Genomic DNA, 8,978 nt, shown 5'->3' with positions numbered 1-8,978 from the left:
TGAGTCATTGAGCTTTTGTCAAAGTCCTAATGACGTTTACATATGAAGAGTTTCATTACTGGGGTTTAAGGATTACTTACTATTACCAGCCTATAGTAAAAAAAAAAAAAAAAAAAAAAGAAATTACTGTAAATTAAGAAGCTGATATGAAAATAGATGAAGTTTGCATTCTATTGAACAAACATAGTTTTATTATTAATTTTATGCATTATTTACAGTGATAGTTAAACATATTGATCTTAGCAAAGCAGGAAGTGTTGTTACACCAACAACTAGATTTGACTAAGAAAAGGTAATAATTATCAATTAGCGGGAATTACTGCTAATAAGGCTGGGGGAAGTGCAGAAAATTTCTGATTAGGAAGAACTGACACTTTCACAGTGTTGTGTAAATTGCCAGGATTTTAAAAATACATCTGCCTCGTATGATATTTAAAAAGGAAAAAAAAAGTGTTAGGCACATAATTACTAGATAGATCCAAGATATAAACCTTTTTGTTGTTCTTTTAATCATTTGGAAGAAGAGGAGTCATTGCTTAGAAGATTTTTGCCCTTTTCCGAGGATAACAAGTAAAATTAACTAACAGCTCAATTATTCTGTTAATGAGGCAATTCCTTCCCCACTTGCATAAATTCAATTTATTTTTCTTTCCAGTATTCTCCCTTCTACCATCAATCAACTATCCTTTCAAAAGAAAAAAAAATTATACTCCAAAAGGGAGGTGGGTATGGGGTTAAAGCAAGATGGAAGCCGATCAAACCTTGTAATGTGGAAGCCGAAAGGAACTTAAAAGAACCCACTTTACAAAGAAGAACATTGAGGCCCCAAGAGGCTTCCTGGGCAGCTTGGGACAGAGCAGAGTGGACTCCCAGGTTTCCCAGACCCGATGTTCATGGTGCTCATGCTGTTGTCCAGTCTGGCAGGTGTCTTCTATGAAGTGTGTCATTTGTAGGCTGCTGTTTCCTCAAATGTTTGGCTGTTGGTGGGTCATCCCACTTTGTTAATCATGAAGACCTTTGGACCTGCATGAGGCAAGCAGTAGAAGTGGAAAAGTCCCAGGCAAAAGCAAAGAAAAAGGACTCTTTGGTTAAGGACGGCCACCTCATTCCAGATAAATGAGGTTGGTTGCCTTTCGGCTTTCGGAAGCACTGTCCATTTGCCAGGAGTTGCCCTGGCGTCTTTGAGCAGCTGTAGAAAGAAGTTCAGGGTCCGAAGGTCAGGAGCCAAGCCAATTTTTGTCCATTTCAGCTTTGACACATGACGGCTTAAGTCTGCTGCTTTGCACCTAAGTCAGGACCCGAACGAAATGGTCCACGTACCCACACTTCTCCTGCACTTTTGATCGCCGCTGTCGTTCTGTTTCCTAAGGATGCCCCTGCCTAAAATAATGCTGGACATGCTTGCTCAGAATTCAGTCCCTCTTCCACATTCTCTATTACTTGTCAGTGTTAACAGTATGGACATTTACCAAACAAACACTGACTTTTTTTTAACCCCCACCCCCCACCAGGTCTCAAATCTGTGCCGTGGCTGTAAACAGAGTCACAGCAGAGGCAACATCAGATCCTTATCCCTCTGAGCCATGAGGGGACTCTCAAACTCTGACTTCTTTGTTGACAAGTTCCTTGCCCTGTGGTCAGGGTTCTGCCTTCTCGGCATCTTGCGACTTCAGCATCTGTTTTCCAAATTCTGAAGGTGTTCTCGGCACACCTTCAGATGCTGGCTGGACCCCACAAGGTTCTCCTTCCCAAGTTATCTGCCTCCTCTCCCATATCCTGTATCCTTCCAGTCCATCTTAGGCACTGCTGTCACAATGACCCATTTCTGAAGACATGTTTGTTGTGTGTTTGTTTTCCTTTCAAATTATATAATTACTCATTAATAATAGATACATTCTCATTGTAAAATATCCAAAAATAAATAATGTATAGCAAATTAAAAGAGTTTCCCCTCACCCCTAAACAAATATAACACCCTCAAACAACCCTACACGGTAGAGCATCTTCTGTTCATTGAGAGACATCATCTGCGTGAACTTTGTTTTTTTGTTTGTGTGTTTACATGAATGGGAACATTTGTTGGTTTCTGTGGCCATTTCATTTCATCCAACAGTGAGGAAATTCCAAATCATATAGTTACTATACCTTTTTTTTTTTTTTTTTTTTTTTCTTTTTAAGGCCGCACCTGTGGCATATGGAAGGTCCCAGGCTAGGGGGGGAATCGGCGCTGTAACCTCCAGCCTACACCACAGCCACAGCAACGTGGGATCCGAGCCACGTCTGCCACCTACACCACAGCTCACGGCAATTCCAGATCCTGAACCCACCAAGTGAGGCCAGGGATAAAACCCGAATCCTCATGGATCCTAGTTGGGTTTGTTAACCACTGAACCATGAAGGGAACTCCCTGTCATACCTTATTTTCAGTGGTTCTTGGGTAATCCAGAGTTTGTGGCTTAGGATACTTTTTATTTTTTTGGGTGTTGAGAGACCTCAGGGTTAATTTCGGTACTGTTTTTGCTGTCACAGATAATGATACAATAAGCACATCTGGTGCACACATAGCTCTGGATAAACAGAGTATACCTATAAAATGTTTAAAAGTTAACTGACAAATTGCACCCCAAAAAGACCATACCGATTTTTGAAAAATGCTCTGAACAACTGTCAGTAAGAGGGCAGGCTCTCCTCAGTTTAAGATTATTGTCAGTTTGTTTTAAGAAATGCATCAGGGTGCTTGAACAATGCTGTCTTGCTACTTTAATTTGCATTTCTCTGAGTAATAGTGGCTTTTTGTATGTCTCCTCTTGCAAACTGATAACTTCTCTTTCTACTGGTTTTTGAATTTTCCTGTTGAATTTCTTTTAAAAAGTAATATTAATATTTTTGTGTAAATGTGGCAAATATGTTCTCTCAATCCTCTGTATTTTAACTTTGTACATAGCAACTTACAACAAATGAAAGATTTATATTTTTATGTATAAATATAAAAAGTTCCTGTTGTGCCTCAGTGGGTTATGAAGACCACTAATATCCATGAGGACACAGGTTCGATCCCTGACCTCGTTCAGTGGGTTAAGGATCCAGCATTGCTGTGAGAAAAGCAAAAAGAAATTTTTTAAATGCTATTTTTTTTTTCTTTTTGGCTTCTAGGGTTGTTTTTGTTTTTGTTTTTTGCACTTTTTAGGGCTGCATTCACGGCATATGGAATTTCTCAGGCCAGGAGTCGAATCAGAGCTGTAGCTACTGGGCTATGCAACAGCCACGCAGGATCTAAGCTGCGTCTATGACTTACATCACAGTTCATGGCAACGCTGGATCCTTAACCTACTGAGTGAGGACAGGGATCGGACCTGCGTCCTCATGGATACTAGTTGGGTTCGTTCCTGCTGAGCCATGACTGGTTTCTAGTTCTTAGTTTTCTTTGGAAGATTCAGTCTACTCCAAGATTTTATCTATCTATCTATCTATCTATCTATCTATCTATCTATCTATCTATCTATCTATCTATCCATCCATCCATCCATCCATCCATCTATCTATCTATCTATCTGAATTTATCTTTTATATATGCATACATACACACACATGCATTTCCTATCTTGGGTAACTTTTGTAGCTCAGCTTGCAGTTGAATATCTCTCTTCTAAATTTAAAATGTGTAATTCTCCTCTGGAGAATAAATTTAAATCCAATGGACTACTACTAGGCATTTCATGACCTCTCCCACTTCCTGCTCAGTCTGCCCCCTGCTAAGGGCTTCATTGTAGATCTTAGAGGGCTGGTCACGCCCGTGTCTCTGGTCCGTTGCACATGCTGCCTGCTCCTCTGAAAACTAGGCTGCTAGTTTTCTCAGCAACAAACAACCAGGGAGAATATCCAGGCCCATCCTTGATGGGTGAAAGAAGGAGTGAAAGGAGGAGGGGCGTGAGGGAGGAGGAGCAAATGCCGAGAGTTTACAATTTAGCAGGAAATTGTGCTAAATCCTTCTGGGTTGTAAGGGGAAGTAACAGGAGCTGGAGTCACAGCAGGAGGGATGACTGTGGTCTGAGCTTTTCTGAACTGACCCCTAAGAGTCATTTATTTCCTGGGAGCATGGTTTCTGGAATCCCCTAAGTTTGTGCTGGTGGAACTTTCCAGAGACAGCTGAGGATCAACCCGTAGGAAATAGAAAGTGAATTCTTCATGGTTGGAAGTGTGTCTAAAATCCTCCCACGCTGACCACAGTCCTCAGGACTCACTGCACATTGTGTTACAGTGACAGGTGCTTCCTTCCTGAGCTGCAGCATCTCGTCTCTCCTCACCTCCTAACCCCCTCACCCTCCTCAGGGTCCTCTGGGAAGTTCCCTGTGTAGATTTTCCACTTTACCTCCTCAGTTATCTGATCAGGCTGTCCCCTTCGCAGGGAGTAATTCTGAATCCATTCATAGGAGGACACACATGTACTGACTTTTTGAGAGTCAGACAACATATCAGCTCTGACAGAAGACTTCTATCTCCTCTGTAAATGTAGCCCTCCCTCTCTCCATCCAATCCCTACCCTGGAGCCTCACACTACTCACCCCTATCCTTAAACCTAACCTTACTTCTCATCATTAACCCTAAACTTTACCTTATCCAATTTCTCAATAAGCCTAAACCTAGTTTCACCCTGCCCATCCTAACTTTAAGCCTCCCATCATCTTTTCATCTCTAAATCTTACCTCACCTTACAACCTACAAAGTGGGCAGAATGATGAGTAAATGTATGTATGCACGTGTATATATATATGGATGGATGGATACTAGATACATAGATGGATGCTTGCATGTGACTGGTTGTATGAATGCATGATGGATGTACACATGGATGAAAGGATGGATGGAAGGAAGAATGGATGGAAGACTAAGTGGAAGGATGGATGGATGGATGGATGGATGGATGGGTGGGTGGATGGAAGGAAGGAAGGATGGATGCATGTATGCCTGTAACTGGATGTATGAATGCATGGATGGATGGGTAGATAGATGAATGAAAGAATGAAAGGATGGATGAAGGTATGTGTGGGCATATGTTTGTATGTATACACTGATGGATATGTAGATACATGAATGAATGGCTGGATGGAAGAGTAATGGAGTATATGTGTGTTCATGGATGTGGCTCTGGATGTATGATGACTGATGATGATGATGATGAAATGACTTACTGGATTCAGGGGGCCCGATAAGAAAAATGTCATGTGAGAGGCCTGTACCAGGACAGTGGCAGAGAGAAATGAGGATGCATGCATAAATTGAAAGATAAGGGTTTTTTAGGATGTAGTGATGTCTTCAATGAAGGAGAGCCGTTAACCAAAAGAAATGATGCAGCTTGAAGGCTTTCAGGAGGCTACGTCTCTTGGTGATTTATAGAAGCTAAAGGTATCTTTTCAGTACCTGATGCATGCTTCACAGAAAGTGGGGTACATGGGGCGGAGGGGCTGTGAGCGCAATAAGCATCAGGGTGGTAATACTGTAACTATTAGTCCAAAGAGAATAGAGGAATGTGCTACACCAGGAAGGTGTTTTAGTGCATAACTCATTTCAGAGCTTCTTAGCCTTCTCTGTACATCAGAATTACCTGGGGGCGTTTTTATTTTTTAAATACACATACAGAATTGACAAGTTCTGATTCAAGCAGTTTGAAGTGGGCTCAGGCATTGCCCAAGTGGTTCTAATGTGTAGCCATGGTGGAGAAATAATTCATTAACATATTAATTAATAAAATCCTACAGGAGAAGAACTCCCGCTCATCAAACGGATGTCGCCTATTTGGTGACATCTTCCCTGACAGAGCCAGCTAACTACCTGCATTCTGACCCCAGGGCACCTTGTTTCTACCATATTGACCACATGGTGCATCAGGAGGTCTGGCTGTCTCCTCTTCCCTCACTGCCATAGCCAGACATTGGTTGGGGCTGCAGAGGACAGACACCTGCAGTATATTGGGCATCCAGTTTCCAGATACACCCTGGAGTATCCTGGGAAGGACAGACGTCTCTCCTCCTTTGAGCATCTACCCTGTCCTCTCTTCAAGTGCTCTCTGGGTGCATGATTAATAAGACTGTTAAACAAACAGTGGCTTCATCTCCCAAATCAATGTGGCTCCATCTCTGTGTCTCAAGAAGAGATAATCTGACTGGCTGATCTTTGGACAGGTCTCCCTCCCTGATCCCAGCAGCTGAGGCCAAGGAGATGGTGTTTTGTGCTACTTAGATTCACCCTTCCCTTGAAGGCTGTGAAAGGCATTTCTCCAAAGGAGGGCTTTTAGTCTGAGAGAAAGTGACCCATACTTCACCCCTTGCATGGCCCTAGGACTGGTAGAATTTATCAGGCCACCCAGTGCTTAACCCAGGGCCTGGCTCATTACAGATCTTCAGGAGAGATTTTTAAATGAATGAACAGAACATGTGCATGTCGAGAATCTGGCTAATTAATGATGAGGAGTCATTTTTTCCCAAGTTCCAGCATCTGCAGAGTTCTCTCTTAGAAATGGATTGAGAAGATTGCACAAATATGAGTCACCCTAATTGCCTACTTGGGAAGGACTCACCAGAGTGCCCCTTTGCTAAAGGCACCGTCTGTTGCCTCGATAAGCCATTTATCCTGCCGGACAACTTCTAATGGGGGGAAAAGTGGGCTGAGTAGTGGACCCCCCCTCTAAGACATATCCACCTGTAATGTAAATTTATTTAGAAAGAGGGTCTTGGAGAGCCTGTTATGGCTCAGCAGGTTAAGAACCCCTCATAGAGTACATGGGCGATGTGTATTCGATCCCTGGCCCTGCTCCGTGGGTTAAGGACCTGGCCTTGCTGTGAGCTGTGGTGTAGGTCATAGATGCAGCTTGGATACTGTGTTGCTGTGGCTGTGGCATAGGCCTCGGCTGCAGCTCTGATTTGACCCCTGGCCTGGGAACTTTCATATGTCACTATGGAAGTGCAGCAATTAAAAAAGAAAAAAGGGGGGGGCTTTGCAAATGTAATTAAGAATATTGAGACAGGATTATCCTGGATTTAAGGTGGGTTCTAAATCCAATAAAAGGTATCCTTATAAGAGAAAGACAGAGGCAGGTTTGAGACACCCAGACACAAAGGTAAGATTACATAAAGACTGAGGCAAGGTTAGAATGATGGTTTTAAAGCCAAGGAATCCCTGGAAACCTCAGGGTCTGGAAGAGCTAAGGGAACATTCTACCCTGGGGCCTTCAGAGGGAGTGTATGCCTGCCTTAGTCTTGGTTTTGGACTTCTGGTCTCCAGAGCTTTTAGAAAACACATTTGTATTGTTTTCAGCCTCCCAGTTTGTGCTCATTTATTATGGCAGCCCTAGGAAAGGTGTACAGGTACCCAGAAGACAGAAGCCTCATTCCTCTAAGGACAAGAGAAGGGTATTTTCCATCTTATTGGAGTTTTAATTTACTGATGAGGGCTTGTCCTGAACAAAGCCTGCCTAGAGTAGAATTGTTTCCTTAAATGTGTGGTTCATACCTAGTTGCTTTAGAGACCAAAGGAACAGCAGTTTAGTGATGTGTTTTGACATGAGTGGCCAGACCCGGGCGATGTCTTTCATGGCCTCTCTCCCTTAGGTTTCAAAACCACCTGCTAATCTGAGATGTAAAAGAAGGGGAGATGGACCCACAGCAGCTTGCCTCAACTCGGAACCCCTTTCCTCAACACCGCACTGCTTTCTGGTTTTGTTTCCCCAGGCTTATAGATCCATTCCTGAAGTTCCCAAGAGCAGGCTGATTTTGCATTCTGTTGTGCCTACTCTATGCCTTCCAAGACAATTCCAATCTAGATTCTTTTAGTAGAAGGTATATCAAGACCTGAGATACTGTGATTCTTCCCAGGACCTCACCTTTTCTTCATTCAGGTCTTCTGATGGTTGCTCCTAGCAGTGGATATATAATTTTTATCTCTCTCTTTGGTTATGGCTATGAGGAAGCAACATAAGCCCTTCTGCCCTCCAGAGCCTCATCTTCAGTCCGAAAAGGAATGACTGGCTTGGTTGTCTGTCTTCAAGCTTCTGCCTTCTAGCCCTGACCATCCGCACTGCCCCCCACCCCTAATTTTTGGTTTACATGAAAGAAGTTTATCCCACTTCTCAGACATTATCTCTGGGAGGGAAAAACAAAATTCCACTACAAACTTACTGATGTTATTTATCATGATATTAATTGCTCTGGTGGTGGTAGGGGTTGGGTTAGACATCACAGGGGGAAGCCCTCTTGTTCACACCTCAGTGCAGCAAGTTACGGTTAAAATATAACTGGGTGGACGGTGCACTGGAACGTATTTTATGAGAGGTATTTCTCATCACCTTTCTCAGCCCTTCTCTTGCTGTTGCCCCAGTGTTTGTTATGAGATGAGGATCAATGAGGCACAGGCTATGAGAAGAAAATAAGGGTCAAACTTGTCATAGTGAGTTGTGATGAAGAACAAACTTGTGCTTCAGGGAAAGTGGTCTGGGTGCATGGAGGCAAGATAGATATTAGGTCTTTCTTCCAAATATCCCCTCCGTTCCCCTCTGAGCTTTACAAATAACTATGACTAAAAAATACATTAACAGGGGCACAGCATAAATGGAAGTCCCACAATTTCTCTTGACCAATGAGTTTGGGCAGATGTTTGGGACATCACTTCCAGGATGGAGCATATGATCGGCTCGGTAGATGCTTCAGAGTTTTCTTGTTTTTGTTTTTGTTTCCTTCTATAGTGCATGACAGTGCCCCAGTTAGTGGCTCCTCTATCTACCCTGATTTGTCATGAGGACAACATTACAAGAGAAAGGAGTCCCAGTGGCACAGGATAGCATCTTTGCTGCTTTAAATCAGTAAGATGTGGGGGCTGTTTGCTACTGCAGCCTAACCCAGCTTACCTAGGACCCTGGACAGAGAACAGCAAGAGGAAGGAAGGAGAGGAACTACCACTTTCTAGGTCGGATTCCACCTCTTTGTGAC

Source organism: Sus scrofa, chromosome 7, assembly GCF_054392235.1.
Source record: "Sus scrofa isolate SSC_HxYL_T2T_F1_AM1 chromosome 7, Sscrofa_HxYL_maternal_Yorkshire_Landrace_v2.0, whole genome shotgun sequence".
NCBI lineage: Eukaryota > Metazoa > Chordata > Mammalia > Artiodactyla > Suidae > Sus > Sus scrofa.
The sequence above is the reverse complement of the archived record's forward strand: the minus strand, read 5'-3'. Positions refer to the sequence as shown.